The 18,348-nt window shown below is 48.4% G+C and overlaps 1 long non-coding RNA gene across 1 annotated transcript in view; it reads left to right on the top strand.

Moving 5' to 3' along the window:
• The window catches only part of LOC139059107 (uncharacterized), a 39,349-nt gene extending 24,992 nt beyond the window's left edge, over window positions 1-14,357 (top strand). The window contains exon 3 of the long non-coding RNA XR_011513914.1: window positions 14,250-14,357. This is a non-coding gene — a long non-coding RNA (uncharacterized lncRNA). The remainder of the gene's footprint in view (window positions 1-14,249) is intronic.
• Window positions 14,358-18,348: the final 3,991 nt, after the last annotated feature.

Here is an 18,348-nt window from a genome sequence, read left to right as displayed (position 1 = left end):
GAGATTGGCTAGACGAACACAAAAGAAAATACAGCGTCACATGAACAAGCTGGCTTCGCGACAATGGGTATCCTTTTGCGAGTCCCTGGATCCGCGAAAACCTTTGTCGCTTATATGGAGGACTGTTCGTGGCCTTCGCACAACCGTTGGTCAGCGTCACCCGTTCAAATCTCTGGCACTCCATCTACAATGTAGAGATATTGATGTCGCTGAATCCTTCTGCAGAAAGATTGCTGGCGAAGCAAATTCCGATAGAACAGGTACGGGAACGCTCGACCATCCACCGTTCTCACGTGATCCCCGCATGGAATGCCCTTTTTCTATGGAAGAACTAGACGCTGCGCTGGCTTTGTGTAGGCGTTCTTCAGCGCCAGGACCTGACGGCATTACATACCGTGCCCTGTGTCAGCTAGGAGACCACGCTCGGAAGGCACTCTTGCTCCTGTACAACGACTCCTGGCAGACGGGTACGGTTCCGCAAGAATGGAAGTCAACTCGCCTCATTCCACTTCTGAAAGCTGGCAAGTCGCCCCTGGACATTTCCTCATACCGTCCGATAGCACTTGCCAGCTGTGTCGGAAAAACAATGGAAAGAATGATTTTAACACGTCTGGAATGGTACTTAGAGTACTATGAAATCTACCCAGATGCTATGTCCGGCTTCAGACGTGGCCGTTCGTCAACAGACAACGTTGTTGACTTGATAACATTTGTGCAACACCAAAAGGCCCGTAAGCGACTATCTGCTGCTCTGTTTCTAGACGTTAAAGGGGCTTATGATAATGTCACCCATGAAGCCATCCTTAGCACGTTAGAAGCCGTCGGACTTGGTGGTAAGATGTATATGTGGGTGTGCAGCTACTTACAGAGGAGACCATTCTATGTAGACACAGAAAATGGCCCGACATCCGAGCATTACAGCAGCCGAGGAGTCCCTCAAGGCGGAGTGCTTAGCCCGACTCTTTTCAATCTCACCCTCTGTGGATTAGTTGACAACCTGCCAAGCACCGTACGCCTTTCCATCTATGCGGACGACATCTGCATTTGGACATCAAGCGTGACACGACTTCAGCTTCGCGCTCGGCTTCAGAAGGCTGCCACAATGACTTCTTGCTACCTTCGTGAACAAGGACTTGAAATTTCATGCGGAAAGTGCGCAATGGTGGCATTCACGAGGAAGCCAATGTCTGGTTACGGCGTATCTATTAACGGACAACTTATACCATACAGCAGAACTCACAGATTCTTGGGAGTCGTAATTGACAGAGACCTGTCTTGGACTCCGCACGTCAATTACGTAAAAAAGCGGCTGACTGCTATCTGTCACCTGTTCAGCTTCCTTGCAGGAAAAAGTTGGGGAGTATCCGTACACGCTATGTTACAGCTGTACATGGCGTTGTTCGTTGGATTCCTGAGATACAGCCTGCCTGCAATATCCAACACCTGCAAGTCTAACCTGCGTGCGATACAATGTATTCAAGCCCAAGCCCTTAAGATATGTCTTGGGTTACCACGCAGTGCATCAACTGCTGAAACCATTGCCCTTGCGCAGGACTACCCAATCACTACGCACATTACCGTTGAGACAATGCGCATGCATCTCAGGCATAATGCCAGGACCCCTTCGCACCACTTGGCGAGCCTCACAGCTGCAAGGCCCTGCTCGACATTTAGCGGCATTGTCAGTGCACATCGTGCGTCGTTTACGTCAGGGTACGCACCTGCGGCCAAGCCAGCGTTTCCTCCGTGGTGTTTGAGCCTTCCACAAGTACATCTAATGATTCCAGGACTACAGAAGAAGACAGATTTACCGGCCTCTGCTCTAAAACAGTTGACCTTACTTCTTTTGCATGAAAAGTACAGCAACCACGTGCACATCTATACCGATGGATCAACTACGTCATGCAGTTCCGGTGGTGCCGTGGTGGTACCAACGCGAGGAATGACACTGCGGTTCAAGACATCGCATGTCACGACCTCAACGGCGGCAGAACTAACGGCCCTGCGTCGAGCCCTGGAATTCATTGATTCGGAAAGACCCAGAAAATGGGCTGTGTTCTGTGATTCCAAACCGGCATTACAGTGCACGCAGTCAGTTCTCCGACACGGATGTCATGACCAATTGACATACGAAGTCGTGAAACTTCACCATGACGTCCTACAAAAAGGCCACGAAGTCGTTTTTCAGTGGGTGCCTGGCCACTGTGGAATCAGTGGCAATGATTCCGCCGATAACGCTGCTCGCACAGCTCATCAAGAAGAGCACAGCGTTCCGATTCCGCTTTCAAGGACTGACGCTGCAAGGCAGCTTCGACACCTGGCACGTAGCCTCACAGTGACCGAGTGGAACTCGCAAAACTTACGACTGACACGACTACATCGACTAAACCCCTCCCTGCAGCTCCGACCTCCACCCGGACTTCCTCGACGTGAAGCTACGCTTCTCTGTCGCCTTTGGTTAGGAGTGGCCTTCACAAAGGCATACTCTACATTAATTGGAGTGACTGACAGTGCAGCATGCGAGGTCTGTGGCTCCGAAGAAAACATCGACCACCTGCTGTGCCATTGTCCAAGATATGACCTAGAGAGACAAGAACTTGCCAAAGCTTTCCAAAAACTGGACAATCGGCCGCTTTCTGTGCAGGTGCTGCTGGAACACCGCCCCCATCGCCCGTCGGCCCATAAAGCAGTGAAGGCACTTTTGTGTTTCTTAAGGACGACGGGCTTGTGCGACCATTTTTGACTACCAATGCAATTTCTGTAAGGCCACACACGTCATCGAACTCACTGCAATTTCATTCCCTCCTCTATCTCCCTGTTATCTTTGTTTTCCCCCTTTCCCATTCCCCCTGTGTAGGGTAGCCAACCGGACGTGATTCTGGTTAACCTCCCTGCCTTCTTCTTATCTCTTTCCCCCCCCCCCCCTACCAACAAGCCCACATTGCAACCCTCGTCAATGAACAAACTATTGAAGTCGTCGCGTTATAACGAGTTCTCTCCCAGAATGTGGTTGAACGGGTTGAGAGACAGCCGGATCAACTTCGGCCCAGCTAAATCACTACAAGTCCTGTTTCAAGGCCTTCGAGGTAATCGCCTGCAATTAAAAGGGTAAATAAAGATAAAAAAGAAATAATTAAGTCTGAATGCCTTCTTTAAAACTGGTAGCCCGTTCACGATGGAGGGAATTAAGAACATTTTGAACGACAAACGCGACGGGCCAATAACGAAGTGTTCTTATGAAGGAAAAACTTTGTGTATTCAACCATGGGTGATGATTCTTTAATAGGTTTTTTGTTGCTGTAATGCCTTTATTAATTGCGTCAGCGTTGTAGGTAGAAAAAGAAGTGGCTTAACTCTAGATTACTGAGATCTGCAACGTCAAAGAGCCACCTTTCGTCGCCTGATCGCTTCTGGTTTGCGTTTCATCGTTTCCGCGATACTCTTGCTTTTTGGGCGCCCTCTTTGGCAACCATGCTCTCTTCCCTCATATTCGCCTCAGGCATGGCTTTACCGCGCTTCCCTCTCCCGCTCCTCAATTTCTGCTTATTCTTCTCTATACGTCATCAGCTTCATCAGTCTGACTTTACGAAATCTACACAGTGCGAGCGACGCTGTCTGAGCGCGATGTCTGCTGTTGCCTCCCGTATATTTGTGCAGACGTCGGTACTCTCGGAGTCTGCATTGCGCTCGGTATACTAATATATATATATATATATATATAATATACATACACGCACAGTCCATCAGAAACTGCCTGGCGATTAAGCCGAGTCTTATAAAGTAAAAAATGAGAAAATTTAATTAGTGGAGGACTGTTGATTAAGGACCGCATTGGCTATTAACCACGTCATGGTCTGCCATTGTCCATAACGCCTGATAAAGTCAATATTATTATTTTGCCTCGAATTACCAACTCTCTCTCTCTCTCTCTCTCTCAAAAGAAAAAAAGAATAAGAAAGACCGGACACACGTACGGTCGTCGGAGAAGCACGCGGTATGGTTTGCTGCACTGTGGGCCTCATTGCGGGGCTTCCTCCGTTTCCCCCGGCAACAGGAGGGCCTGCGCTCTGTACGCGTCCTTCCATCAAGCCGCGATAGCTGTGCACCGCTGACCTTGAACGAGAGAGCCCGTTTGAGCGTCCGCGGCGCGCCTCATCGCTTGGCGCACTTGAATGCGCCCAGAAATGTGCCACGCCGTCATTTTCAGCCCGCATTAACTCCCGCGGGCATGAAAAAACCGTGCGAGCGCGTTGAGAGGTTGGTTCGCTGCGACAGTGACCCGAAACGCCGCCTCGGTGCGGCTGGCGAAACAGACGGAAGGCCCAAGCTGGTCCCGCTCGTGTTTTGTGTGTTTCCTTTTTTTTTTCAGTTTACCACGAGAATGATACTTTGTAACGATGTGCCCCTTTCCCTACTCTTTATTTTTTTGTTACTTTCCGACTCGAGGCAGGTTAGAGGGAAATAAAAAGAAAAATATCAACAAGGACGAAGCACGACTTCAAGGTCCGCCGACGCGCAGTGCACGCCAAGAAGTGTGAGTAAACAAAAAAACGCAGAGGCCAGGGGCCAAAAAAGGTACCCGTATTTCCTTTTCTTTTTTTTTCTGCGTGTGCAGTCAGCCGTTGTACAGCCTGACTTTCCAACGAAGCTATAGCCTCATGAGAGACTGAAGCATTGTAGCATCTTACCGGTCTTCCTCGTGCAATGTGTCGGCAGCGAGCGCTGCGTCTCCTTCTATATACGAAGTGCACTGCATCACTGGCGGTGGCGGCAGCTTTGAGAACACGGGCAAAAATTGCGCGCGCACATTGCTCACTCTCTCCGTTTATTTCTATAGCAATTTATGGATACCCCAAACGCATGTCTGCCGCCGCCGTGGAGAGAGAGAGAGAGATGCAAATGAAAGGAAGCCAGGGAGGTTAACCAGACTTAAAACGTCCGGTTTGCTACCCTGCACTATAGGGGAAGGGAAAGGGGAAATAAAGACGGAAAGAAGAGCGTGACAAAAATGAAAGCATGAGAAAAAAAATATGAGAAGGGACGAAATGGGGTCATTATAGTCTTTCTAATAGGCCACTGTCACGTAGAAAAGTCAACAGAGCCTTGACCGACTTTTGCTGCGACGACAGCTCACGTTGGCATTCCAAAACGGACTGTTCTGAAAGTTGCCTGTCGTCAAGGCGCGCCAACGCGGTCGCTAGTGACAGCCGGTGCACGCTGTATCGACGACAGTGGCAAAGCACGTGTTCCATAGTCTCTTCGCCGCCGCAGTGTCTGCAAGCCGCGCTGTCATCCATACCGACTCGGAAGGCGAAACCGTCGTGATACTCCGCACGAAGTCCAAGGGTGATAAAATCACCGTCACGTCGTATGCTGTATGTGCAAGCGAAAGCGTGCGGGGGAGAGCAGGCGATCGCGGCTAAATCTCCCGCACGCAAGCGAGGAAAGCGGGGAGGAAGCGCGCCGTCTCCCGTCGGGCGCAACTGTCCGGCGCGATCGTAGGGAGGTGGGCGCGTTCTACTCCGGGCCGCTGTATCTCGAAAGCCCCATGCGACGGGGACAGAGTCCGCCGCGCGCTGTTTTCGCGGCTTAGTTCGCGTTGACGCGGGGCGCAGCACGAAGATCAATTCGGTCGCTGCTGCTGCCGCCCTTCCTCACTCCAGCGTTTCGACAACGAGTTTCCGCGGTCAATGAGTGAGATGTGTTCATGTTTGCTTGTGCTCGCATGGCACCATGCTTGTTAATTTAGTTTGTATGCCTACGCTTACGAGTTTATGCGGCCGATAAAACTACCATCCTTACTTCGTATAGCTCGCTGTCCACTAAAGGCTTACTCACAATAGGCCGACCCGACACTGATTTCGGTCTGCCGACTGTCGGCGATAGCGTTTTTTCCTTTGTGTCGGCGCCTCTGTCACACTGTACCGACGCCGACAATCTGCCGACGGTCGGCGGAGAGGCTTCTCTCTTTATCATTTCACTACGGCTTCTCCCCTAAGACTGTATATAGCATGGGTTACCAAAGGCTCGGTTGGTACATATGTCCCTGCTTTTCCTCTTCCTGCCTTCTCTCTATGCTATATAGCCCTGCATATGAAGATACACCAGATAAATTTAGAATGTGGGAAACCTCCTTTGCGTATCCGGCATTGTGTGCCTGTCTCGATACGGCCTTCGCTATACCTATACCTGTTTCATTTGAAGAGAACTTTTAACACTCCACACAATATGTATTGAAAAGTGCGAGGTGCTGTCACGCCACTCAGTGAAAACATGTGAAGCATAGACATTAGAGTACCGAAGCGTATGTTCACCATGAAACCAAGTGTAGTAGTTCGTCATAATAATCTTTTAAAAACATTTCTGGTGCTCTGAAAGAAATGGCGCTTTCCTAAGGTGAACAGGAATGTGCCGAGAAAACGTGCGCACTGCACACGGTTATTTTCCCCATTCGATGTGGCCCAGTGATAGTGCAATTAATGCACCAGACTGTAGGACTGTCTGTGACCAACTCGGCGATGAATCCTTGTCTGTGTAACTGTGCAAAGCGTGAACTTCTCCCTTCTCCTCTTTCAATCCCTTTTCCCCATACAGTGCAGGGTGGCCTACCAGGCTCAGCCTGGTTAGCCTCCCTACCTTACCTTTATGACCTCTCTCTCTCTCTCTCTCTCCCTTGTGATAACAGATAAAGGTGCTGCAAGAGTGAGTTTATTGTTGTCTAAATTGAGCGGAAATTTCTTCGAACGGAACCTACATGCCTTGCCCTGCAGAGAAGGTGTAGGTCTTGTGACATATAATTGGCGAACTAAGTATCCTAAGCGATGTCCTTATTTATTTCCTTGTTTTTCTTCTCTCCACCTTCTAGGTCTTTTGGTTTCCTCCGTTACATTTCCTGCAGGCTAGGGTGTAGTCCAATATGTATACGCCGGCTAAACACTGCGCTCTACGTTATTCCACGTCTCCCGCTGTACTCTTATAGTTCAGGAACCACATTCGGAGTCTGTGCTATGCCTTTCATTTGTCGTCTCGCTCCTTTCATGTGCTCTATAGTGATACCAGTTTACATCACGTTAAATACTGGGTCGTGTAGGTAATGCGGAGTATCGAGGTGGTCCGGCACCGTCGTGATGATGTCGTTGTGTTGTGTCAGGAGCATTGTCGGCGCCTAGGGCACCGCAGACTTTTTGTGCCTTCAGGCATACAAACACTCGAGGCAATCTGTCGCAACGGGCGCTCGAGCTCTTGGTGTTCCAATGGCCGCCGGGGTTTCAAGTCTGACAAAAGTTTTCTTTCACCAGAGAAGCCCGCCTTGATTCAATCCATGGCCGCTGAAAGCGAAAAAAAAGGAATTGAGCAAAGAAACGAAAAAAAGAAGGAACAAGTTTGATTCGTCCACGCTCCCCTTACAAAACTTTTCGGAGCGAGTGGAATGTACAGAGCGAGCTTCGGCGGGCGGCGTGAGGAAGTTCGGCTCGCCTGGTTTTTTCTTTCTTTCCTTTTCCCGCCAACGTCAAAGAGAATGCGCGGCCCGACCACAGCAAAGTCGCGGTAAGAGTGACAAGCAGGCGCCACGGTGCCACGGGCGCCGTGCGTGGCGTCCGTGGTGCGCGATAGAAAAGGCGGCAAAAATACCGCGGGCGCCGCGGCCGAACAAAGACGGGAAAAGAAGCGTTGGCCCAAGAGGAGCGCAAGCGGCAGCGTCCCGCAGCTATTCTGCCCGCCGCTGTAGCGGGCCGCCACGTTCTTGCCTCGGCGTTCGTCGGTGTGTGTGTGCGCGGCAGACCACCGTCGACACATACAGACACGTACTGCGCTGCCACGGGTAGACGCACGCACGCACGCGCGCACACTTGACGAGTGTTTAGGCAGTTTTAGTGTTGGGGACGCAAGCGGCTTGCGTACGCAAGAACTAGGGGCGACGTTACTGCGCATGCGCAGACCGCTACGTCTACTTGCGTCCTTGGGTTGTTGGAGCGGCCGAAAACATCGCTGCCCCTAAGAGGTCACGTTACCCACGTGACTCTTGCGGTGTAGGAGAACTTGCGAGCAGCTAGCGGGTAGATAATGTAATAAATCTTTCGCCAAGTGTCGACAGACGTCGTTTTTATATACACTGGAGAGGTTTAGCATGTCCGGTATGCGGATAAACGCAGTTGGGGCGTTAGGGCGGAGCTATAAAAGGGAGCGTCTTGCAGGGTGCATCCACCTGGCGGCGTAGAGCTAAAACTGACAAAATCAGCTAATATTGCTGTAACCAAGTCTATTCTACTTCGCTGCTGGTGTAAGTTATCGGCACTGGCTTAACTGTGTTGCTGCCAAAAATTTATACCCGCAGCAAAGTAAAATACACTTGGTTACTGCAATATGAGCTCTTTTTGTCTGTTTGAGCTTTGCGCCACCAGGTGGCAGCACTATGCAGGCCGCTCTAGTTCATGGCTCCGCCCCAACGCCCCAGCCTACGTTTACCCGATTCCCGGACGCTGTAAACCTCTCTATTAACTGCTTCTAATAAAAAGAGTTTAATGTACTTTACTTCATATGCTTCATATCATATTTTATAACATGATAACGCAGCAACGACCAGACGTTGGTGGTGCTTCGAGCGCATGCGACCTCATTGCGGTTTGCGTTTGGGGCCGCTAACCTATAACACGTTTCTGCTTGCGTACGCAAACGCAAACGCACCCAGGCGCTTGGGGCCCCAACGCCTTGCGTCCCCAATACTAAAACTCTCTTTTATCTGCCGGCGCGGTCGCGCGAAGTAACGCAAGAGCAGAGACGACGTTGGCCGAGCCAGCGTCGCCAACGTCGGGCCGCGCGGCGGGGGCGGCGGGAACAGCGACTCGCTTCCAACCGAACGGGCGGGAGAGCGCGCGAGCTATGGCAAGCGACGACGCACGAAGCGGCAAAGCAAGCAAGCAGCGTGAGTGCGTGCGCGCACCGAAGCCGCGCTCACACACATACACGCACGCACAGCGCAGCACACCGCACCACCGTCGCCGCCGCCGCCGGCATTCCATCGCGGGCTGAGGCTATTCGTTTTCCGGAGCGCTGTTGCCGTCGCGTCCGGCGCGCGCACCGGTTCTTCCTCTCTCGCTCTCGGCGCTGCAAACATTCGAGGTATGTATATGCCGTATCGATTTGTTGATATCCGAACCCACTCCGAGGAAAAGCCGTCCGTCGTTTGTTCTCTCTACGTTTCATTAAAATAGCTTCTCCCGTCCGCCCCCCCCCCCCCCACACGCACACAGCAACATCCGCTTTTCTTTTCCACCCCCTCGTGTCGCGGCCAATTTCGGAATGTCTCCCTCCCCGAGTTTTTTCCCCCTCCGCCTTCCCCATTCTTCTTCGCTCGACTGTCACGCACGTACAGCGCGGCGCTGTCACCCTTTCCCACTCGCGGTCTCACCACACCCCTTCGTTTGCTTCGTCTGCTTCCTTTTTTTCCCCCTCAAAGTAGGATGAAGCAAGGTGCCGCGGCGACTCATTCGCCGTGGGCGAACTGGGCGCCCTCGCCAAGTCTTGTGCCTTCCACTCGAGGAGAGGGTCGCGTTTTCCCGTTTATACCATTGTCGGGGCTTTTCACGCATGTGCGATGGTTCAACGTTCTCTCTCGTTTCCCTTCGTTTCGTCATTTATTTTTTACTTTCCTCCAGGAGCAGCATGGTTTATCTCTCAGTTCCTCTATCTCCCCGTTTAATTTGGAGCCTTTTGTTTCCTTTTTTTCTCTTCTTCCCCGCCCTTCGTTCCTCTTTCGTCGGATCCTTTTAATCGTACCACTCTACGCGAGGTTCCTTACCGCTGCGTGATATCCTCGCTTTCTGCCGTAGTTCCTTTTTGTCCCTTCCTGTTTTTCCTTTCGGCTCCTCCCACAGTGAGCCAGTTTCAGTAATATCGCTGTTGTGTTCCCTATCCCTCTTGCGCCGTCGGTTCGTTTTCCTTCGCGCACCTTTTTCTTCGCTTCCCCTCTCCTTCGCCGCCAGTGTGGAAGCTAGGGGAAAAAAAAAGAAATACGTGAAACTGATGCACGTGCGTAGCGAGACAAAACGAGTTGTAAGGTTCTGCGGAGATTTCTGCTGCTCTCCGTACACGCGGTAGCGACCCACTGTTCTTGACAGATGAAACGCAGCGCACGAGCGGCGCGGAACTCTCAGTTGCTCCGGTTTCTTCGTTACACGCTTCTAGGACGCCGTCCTCCCTTTTTTCCCCTATTTTTCTTCCCCACCCTTCACCGACCGGTGTTGTTGTGGCGGCGGGTTGTTTCAGTTTTCGGGACTCGGCGTGCGGGCGTTCTTGTTCGCCCCCATGCATAGGTTTGACATGTGATATATCGCCCACCGCACTTTACGCTGCTGCATTCTTTCGGTATCCGCTTTTCCATTCGCGGTGGAGATTTCCTTTTTTTTCCTCTGCGTGCACATGCGTGCGCGCAATGATTTCGTTTTCGCTTGCGGAATGCGCCTGGTATACTTGCGGTAAGAAAACGAACGTTCTTGCTTTTTCGGGTGGCCGCAGTGTCTCTTCGAGAGACTCGCGTGCCGCGGTTAGCTTAATTTCAAGTTTCCAGGTTTTGTCATGTCGCGTCTCGGGAGATTTGTAGTTCGCGAGTGCTCTACCCGGATGTCTTATAGCGTGTCGGCGCTGTTGTGCCGTTCGCATGCGGTGATACGCCGCCCACGTCTTATATATCTCTGAATTACATAGCAGCCCGTTTGGTTTTGTGTGTCTGTTTTAATAATGCGGATATGTTTTCATAAAGTGCGCATTGCGACCCTTACGAAAATGGACGTTGAATTTCCGTTTTCGATCCGTTGTACTATTATTGATTCACCACAAATTACGTGGAATTTCAACACTCACTGAGCCAGCACAATGAGACTTCAGTAAAACTTCCTTAGGGCATTGTTCCATATTTCTTTTTTGTTCACGACCTTATGTTGATTTCTCGTTTACTTTCTTTACATTAGGTGTGATATGGAATGAACTGAAGTTTACGTGAATGACGTTAACTCGCCCCCCTCCCTCGCTCCTATTCTGCCCCAGTTCAGTGGGAGCCCCTCAGTCAGTATGAAGTGCACTGAGTTGTGGTTCAATTTCTGTGAATGTGCAAATCACCGTAAGTTACCGTAAAACTGGCCCCGTCTTATATGCTTCTAAACATAGCCCGCGGCTGATGGCGAAAAAAAGCAATGCGGGTGGCATATCGACGTGACGTTGTCAGATGAAAAGGGGACTTGGCACTCGTAGGTGCCGCGTGCCAGAGCTTACACGTACTCGTCGAAACAACAACATTCGTTACATTGACCTCGGCAACCCCCTAACCGGGTGTACGTGGGAAGAAAGGAACCTCGTTTAGTGCAAGAGCTGCCGAAAACGCATTATCGCTCCCAACAATGAGGAGGACGTTCTTCTCAGAATGACAAGCACGAGAGGACAACGCCTGGCCAGGAGTAGGGTGTAAGGAGAAGAAAAGGGTGGTTGGCCAAGGTTCCGGGACACACTCCTTTCTGCCGTTTCGACGATGTGGGAAAGGACCGGACCATTTAGGCACCCTACTGGCTGCATCTTGTAGCTGCGCTCTGTCCCTCACAATAAAAAAAGGAGAAAAAAAGAAGAGATAGAAAGAACAGCGGTGACTTGTTTGGATGTTTTTTTCTTATTTTCTGCTTCCTTTTATATAGTAACATGCGATGCCAGCGATGTGATCGCCGGCATGCTCCCCATGTACCGTACTTTCGTTGTGGCCTCCAAGATTAAGATGGCGCGCCTAAAACCTGCACCGATCTCCGAGGCCAAGCCCCCACATTTTCATGGATAATAAAGCATTGTATCATCGCAGCCAACAGTCATTCGCGCAACAACGTACTTTACTGTGTCAGCCTTTGTACAAAGCTTACAGCTTTGAGAAAAATTACTGGATTTCAATCAAAAAGTTATTTTTAAACGTGTTACACCGTACATTTTTAAAAAGACAACAGGAAACATTGTTTTTTTTTTCGGAAGTTTGTTTCGTCGGGATTTTGCATATTTTTGTGGTCTCCGTGGGGTCTGCTCTTAGCACGTGTATGCTTGCTGTAGCGCTATAATGAGACGCATTTTAGTCAAGAGGTTAGAAGATGAAAAGTGCTACGTGTCGCAATCGCGCCGGATAACAACAGAGCACGTGTGTGACGCTGAGGTTTGCCACCGACTGCTGCGTGGGAGCGCGCACGAAGGAAGGAGCGGTACACCAGTGCTCTCGACGATAGTTCTTGTCCTCGGTGAGCAATTTCCTCGTGTTGTGTGTTCATACGGTTCTCCCAGCTGAATGTTTGATTCACGTGTGGGTGCACGGCACCGGTGTCAAAACAGCTTGTGCGGTGCCGGTGCAGCGTAGGAGTGATGTCCGTAACGGCAGTGTAACATGTCGCACACGCCTTCAGTCGAGCGCGAAGGTGCGGGACATGTCATCGGTTTAACCTGAATAATATGCGGCCCTGCCTATCTACCAGAATTGTAAATTGCGCCGGATGGTCATGGTCAAACCACTTGAATTTCACCGAAACAAACCACTTAAAACAGGGACGCCGGTTCCTGTATTTTCATGCTCTTCCGTATAACTGCCGCGGTAGCTTAATGGATATGGCGCCGCGCTGTTGAGCTCGAAGTAGCGGGTTCAATTGCGGCCGCCGCAGCCGCATTCGACGGGATAAAATGCAAAAACGCTGTGTGCTCGCATTTATGAGCCCGTTAATCAACCCCAGGGTGTCAATATTATTCTGGGAGTCCGCCACTTCGGAGTGCTTCAGAATCACATCTTGAAGTATTGCTGCAAGGTCTAATTTTTCAGTTTAGTGGTTTGTACGTGGTAATATTGTTGCATTATGACTCCATGCCGCAGCCGTTTCCATTAACCCTAAAGTCACCGGCCCTCTGTTTGTTGCAGGGTCATAAAATTGCGATTAAGTAAGTGTCGGAAACGGTGACGTGCCATGTCTTATACGTGTGCTACACTGTGCAATTAGGATCAGGATCGAATTTCTTGATCGCGATTCGCTCATTAGCGCAAGCCGCGGAAGAGAGCCAATCGCAGTTGAGAAATTCGTTCGCGATCGAAAATGAATGTTTGACATTCGTGTATTGCAAGCGCAGATCATCATCATCAAAACAGATCGGCTCATATCTCGTGAACTAAATGCAACTATAATGTCTCCCCTTTTCTACAAGTGTAAAAAATAAGTGCTCATAGCGAATGCGATCGGCGCCACCAGTTTCTGACCTAGCGCTGAACGTATATCCCGGCGCAAAAAATATTTCGTCTAAATTATCGGTGTGATTTTAATAATTTAAAGACCAAGGTGTTACTTAGAAGTTGCGTATGAAAAAAATATAGTTTGGGATGGGTGATACAACCAGCTCTAGACTAATTACAAAACAACACTAATTTAAGGGCTGTTAGTTGCATTTTGGTCAATCGTTTACCAAGAGCTCCATCTTAAACAATATATACCAGTTGATTGCAACGAACTGAAGTTGTGGATAATGTACGTACGATTGTATATTATGTATTTGTGCTGACAGAAACGTGGCTTTAGAATACGTTGCTTAATGTCTTTGAAATTGTGACCTAGTAAGTTATAATGTTGTGACTGCTTTCTGAATTTTCCTGGCTAAGTTCATACAATGTCCATTTTATTTAACATTCAGGTGGCATTGGTTCTACCAATGTATTGTTTGTGGCAGAACAAACATTTCATCGTATAAATAACAGAGCAGGTAAAGTAGTATTTGATCCCAGCCCGGCCGCGGTATACAAACCAGTAGTTATGACATTATGCTGCTGAGCTCAACGTCGCAGTTTCGATCGTCGCCGCGGTGGTCGCACTCCGTTGAAGGTGGAAAACAAAGACACTCAGGTATCATGCATTTGAGTACACGTCAAAGAACTACAGGGGGTCAAAATTTTTACGAAACCTCTCATTACTGCGCGAAAATCAGCATACCGTGGTCTTAGCATATAAAACCACAGAATGCCCTTTCTTGTGCAAAAAATTATTTTCAGCACTTTTATATTTAATGTCATTTTGCAGGTGAATGTAATAATATACACACCTTCATATCTGGTCCGCAAGTTCTATAGAATCTAATCAACAGGTATAGCATAGGAGTTGACTGTCACATGTTTTTCTTTCAATCAGTTAAGAAATGTTTTCTTTCAATGTTAAGAAAGTGTATATGCTTGACTAATCGTATGGTGTATTTATTTCCAGAGCACACGTGCACCAAGTTCCCATCGTCCAGTGTGTCCGCATAACAAGTAGCCTGCTTTCGATGTTGGCCAGCGAAGTGAAGGATAAATAAATTTATTAACACATTCATATGCATTCATATGCTTTTTCCTTTGTTATCAAATTGAATGTTTATTCACCTTAACAATGCAGGGAAAATGGGTCTTGAAATAAGACTACAAACGATAGCTTGAATCCGTCCAACGCACACGTGTGCATCGATTGAACCTAGAAAATTTCAATGATTTAGCATTGTAGTCCACTTTAAAATCTATACTTATATTGCATTGGACTTTACATTTCAGCAAAATACAATGTTTATTCCATGGGAATCCTATATGAAATCAACGCAAGAACTTGTAAACGGAATCACAATGGTTCCACCGTGGCCACTTTTCAATAATTAGCAATGACTCTACAATGATAGGTCTATGATATTTCAACTATAGTTTTGTTTGTTGATTAAGCAACAAGACGTCAACGAATTTTCTGCTAGAATCTAACAACCATTTTTGTAAGGTACATGGTCACGGGGCCTTTTATACACAAACATATATCATCCTCATTGAGCATCAATTGAACGGCGCCATCTTGAATTCGAAGGAACCGTAGTGTTACGTCATGTATGACTTCTTGTTCAACTTTTGTCTCAGTGCTGCTGTTTTTGATTTCCACTTATATTTATTTATATTTAAAGCTTCTGTGGCACATGACAAGTCCCATTTTAAAATTTTTTTTAATATCTCCGAAAGTAAGAAATCGGGTACCGTCAGAGCTAGCCTCCGAAGATGTCTGTCGGTCCACGTAGCAGCGCAAAAAAAAAAAAAAAATCGCGCGCGCACGGGTTCGAATGTATATTCTGCGTCTGCTGAAGCCCGAACAAAAGCAGAACCTGAACCGCAGTTTCTTAGATGGCAGATATATATTTTTTAATGCGATATTTTTGTGAGCGTGAAGCACAGCAGCAGGACAACGTTGAACTATCGCCCGACTCGTACTATAGGGATTCAAATTGTTGCCTTATGTACATACGGATACAGTGATCGCACTGTAAGTGTCCTGCGACGCCTTGTGCGTCTTATCAATACTGTGAAGCTACATTTGATATATGCGTTGTATCGATTACTTCTCAAAATATCAAATCCGACGGCGGATATGCAGGGCACCTTCAGGGAGGCATCTTAATACCATACTATACTGAACGGTGCTTCCGTGGCGTTACTCTTATATAACGTAGCGAGATTCGTGACAACTAATGCCGTATTGTAGTACCGCCTGCCTGAGCAGACGGTGGCTGTAGTAAGATTACCGCCTACTGCTCCTGTGTATACTGCTGTATCGCCACCTTCACGCTGCAACCAATTCTGTGTGACATAGTGGAGGCGATTCAGGGATGGCCGAGACAGAAATTTTTGAACGTGGGCCCATCGGCTGCCATTTTGTCTTGTTTTGACAAATAGCCTTGCATGTTATTTTTTTTCTTTATTCTTTTGGAAGCTAGTACTGCCCAGGCGCGAAATTTTTCGAAACTTTCCTCGCGCGCTGGCATCTCGAATTATGCATATTTCCGAACTTAAAGGAGCACTAAACAGAAAAATAAGTTAAGCTGCGTTTGAAAATGTCCTTTCTAGGATGTCAACAAATGCAATTTTACCTGGAGACGAGGCTTGATAAGCTAAAGACGCAAGAAGCAAAGAAGGGTGGTGAAGCCACGTTGAAGTTTCCGCACCTGCTATAGCGCTGACGTCATAGATTTTGACCGTGCGTCTGCTCCGGCCAAGTTAATTTTTTTATCGTTAAAAATCGACTGTATCCGAAGGCTGAATTTAGCAGGTGTCGAGAACACTTATTGCGCTATAGTGGTCCAAAATAAAAAAAAAGGGGGGGGTGAGGGGGGAGGGACTCGTTGGAAATCCTCGACGTCATACTGAAGAACCGACGCTGCGGTCTTGGTCTAAAATTCAAGAATTGGGAGTTTGACCTTCATTTTCTGTGTTGGTCATCAACCTCCTACTGCAAAAATAAGTTTTTCCTCAATACTTTATTGGTAGAAAGTGATTTCATGTTTAAAGTCAAGTGTTCATGACGAAAACATGTCTGGTCGGGAATTACCATAGTTCAAAGAAAAAGCAGTCGCCGACCAAGAACGTAAATGAATAAAACAAGACGCTTCAGCTGCCGTATCAACTGCCAGAACGTCTTGTTCTTAATAATTTATCTTCGTTGTGGGCGTCTGTTTTTTCTTGTACTATTATTTAGTCTTTCTATTTAGTGTCCCTTTGAGGTAGCTTTTGCTTTGACGGTATCAATCTAGCTAGTTTTTATGCTTTTGTTATGTTCAAGTTTTTAAGCTAGTATCAACCGATGTAAAATTTACAATAGCACACCGTTGGCGACTTCGCTACCAGGCATCAATTTTAGAAAATCTGTTAGGACACGCGCGGTTAATGGCTGGGAAATTACTGCAACATAGCAACCAGTCCAGAGTAAAGATGGACGCAGGGCTAGCGTTTGTGCCACTTTGTTACTTCGCGCGGGAATTTCAAAGTCATGAACCGTTTGACTAAAACCCAAGTTTACATTCGGTGACGCGAGCGCGTCTCGCTTTCCGAATGCTCACTTTGCCTCCTATATACGTCATCGGGGAAGTGGTGTTCAATTGGCGCTACCGCCTCGCCGAGCAGACGATTGTTGACGAAAGCGGCGTGCCGGCCAATCACGAGAGCGCAAGTGAACGTTCGGAAAGCGAGATGCTTGCACGATCTTGGCCCAGGACTGGTAATATTACTTTGATGCTACATTTCAAGCAAAAGCAAGAGAACAAAAGCACCAAAACTAGTTACCTTAAACTGTGATAACGTGTTCATTTTTAAAGGCTGCCGGAAAGAGTAGCAGTCGGGCAGCCGAATCAATACAACTGAACCTCGCCGTTACAGACGTTGGCTGGCACCACGCCCCACCACCTTGTGACGCTGAGTGGATTCATAGCCACTGCAGTAAACTGTATTGCGTTCGACTTGCCTCTTCGTTCGTACCGTATACTTATTTTCACGTGGTGCTTGTGACACGCTTCCAAAAACTTTCACCCGTGCGTGCGTACCCATTAACCTTCGTCGAAGCTCGCTTCGCCGCCATTAAGTGTGCTATTGAGCTAACGCTCTTCCAGAGGGTCTAATGCTTCGCGGCTAAGTGTATGAATGGCTGAGCAGCATACAGGTTTGTGTGTTTTTCACCTAAAATTATGGAAAAATGGATTTCGCTCTTACGACTGTGTTGACCTTGCCCAAATTTCTTGTAAAAATTGCATATTATGGTCCGGATCGTTTAATATAACTTTGTCAATATTTCACAAATGGTCTGTAAAAAAAATGGCTGTGGCTTAGGTAAGGTTAAGCCCAGGATGCGAAGCATACTAGCCTTTATTTTAGTTGTTGAACCACTGTTTAGCCTGGTGAACTGCTGTTGCTTGGCTATATTTGGTTCGGCTAGACGAAGAAACAACTCATGCATTACTGCTTCGCCTTCAAGAGTGGAACGCGACAGCGTTCCCGTCGACCCGCCAAGGGGTGTAAGACAATGGGCTACAGGGCAGCGACTACGCGCCCCGCATTGGACGCGGTGAGCGTCGAGCAAAGTAGCGTTCGGCGCGGCAACGAAATGTGCGCCTGAGCAAGAGACGCACGCCTTAGAAACAGCTCGTTTCTAAGGCAACACCGCATTCACTAGAGGCGCTTTTGTACCGCTTTGAAGCATCGTACTCGTGGCTCAGTGGTAGCGTCTCAGTCCCACACTCCGGAGACCCTGGTTCGATTCCCACCCAGCCCGTCTTGCAAGAGTTGAGCCAAAGCCACTTCTCCTCTGTCGTGACGTCACGGTGTCACGTGGTTTCATGGCGACACCGCCGCGCCTGAGGAGCTGGGTTGAGCTCTCGTAATATGCTTCGCATAAAAAAAGACTTTGAATTAGCTTTAATTTGCGGTCTTCGCAGTATTATGTTTAAAATATAGCAGTCATGTCACTTCCGTTGTCTGCAATTCGACAAAGCATGGCCTTCGAGATCGGATTCCGTTAATCCCTCGGG

Source organism: Dermacentor albipictus, chromosome 4 (genome assembly GCF_038994185.2).
Source record: "Dermacentor albipictus isolate Rhodes 1998 colony chromosome 4, USDA_Dalb.pri_finalv2, whole genome shotgun sequence".
NCBI classification, from domain to species: domain Eukaryota; kingdom Metazoa; phylum Arthropoda; class Arachnida; order Ixodida; family Ixodidae; genus Dermacentor; species Dermacentor albipictus.
This window is presented reverse-complemented; position numbering and strand designations above follow the sequence as displayed.